Source organism: Schistocerca americana, chromosome 5 (assembly GCF_021461395.2).
Source record: "Schistocerca americana isolate TAMUIC-IGC-003095 chromosome 5, iqSchAmer2.1, whole genome shotgun sequence".
NCBI classification, from domain to species: domain Eukaryota; kingdom Metazoa; phylum Arthropoda; class Insecta; order Orthoptera; family Acrididae; genus Schistocerca; species Schistocerca americana.
In genome coordinates, this window is record NC_060123.1 from 146,589,453 (window position 1) to 146,590,704 (window position 1,252).

Here is a 1,252-nt window from a genome sequence, read left to right on the forward strand (position 1 = left end):
GATCCACTGCAACTACTACGACAGATAGGCGGGAGGCGAGAAAACTTGGATTTCATGGTCGAGCGGCTGCTCATAAGCCACACATCACGCAGGTAAATGCCAAATGAAGCCTCGTTTGGTGTAAGGAGCGTAAACATTGGACGATTGAACAGTGGAGAAACGTTGTGTGGAGTGACGAATCACGGTATACAATTTGGCGATCCGATGGCAGGGTTTGGGTATGGAGACTGCCCGGTGAACATCATCTGCCAGCGTGTGTAGTGCCAACAGTAAAATTCGGAGGCGGTGGTGTTATGGTGTGGTCGCGTTTTTCATGGCGGGAGCTTGCACCCCTTGTTGTTTTGCGAGGCACTACGCAGCACAGACCTACAGTGATGTTTTAAGCACCTTCTTGCTTCCCACTGTTGAAGAGCAATTCGGGAATGGCGATTGCATCTTTCAAAACGATCGAGCACCTGTCCATAGTGCACGGCCTGTGGTCGAGTGGTTACACAACAATAACATCGCTGTAATGGACTGGCCTGCGCAGAGTCCTGACCTGAACGCTATAGAACATCTTTGGGATGTTTTGGAACGCCGACATCGTGCCATGCCTCACGGACCGACATCGATACCTCTCCTCAGTGCAGCACTTCGTGAAGAATGGGCTGCCTTTCCCCAAGAAACCGTCCCAGCACCTGACTGAACGTATGCTTGCGAGAGTGGAAGCTGTTATCAAGGCATATTGAATTCCAGCATTACCGATGGAGGGCACCACGAACTTGTAAGTCATTTTCAACCAGGTGCCCATATACTTTTGATCACAAAGTGTACTATGCAGCACAGAATTCCTGCTGCTAGGAAACGAGGCTTAATGAATGAAGGAAGAGAGCGGATGAAACCCGGTGTCCGAACGTAGCCACCTCCCCGCGAATAGCATCAACAGAACCGCCGAGCTTAACGTCCCCACAAACCATCATCAATAGTGGAAATTGCTCTATCTTCATAAGACGCTGCGGAGAAGTTTGAAATTTAATCGAGGACATTGATACGAGGCGTGTTTTTTAAGTAAGTACCGTTTTGAAATTAAAAGAAGACGTGCTAAGATATCTCAATAATTTTATTTTTACATGAAAGCCTGTACCTTAATCTACGCACTGACGCCATTACAGTCTGATTCTTCCTTGTTTACGTTGTGTACTGAGTGTTTAAGATGCCTCTCCCCCCCCCCCTCCCCCCATGAAACATGGACCTTGCCGTTGGTGGCGAGGCT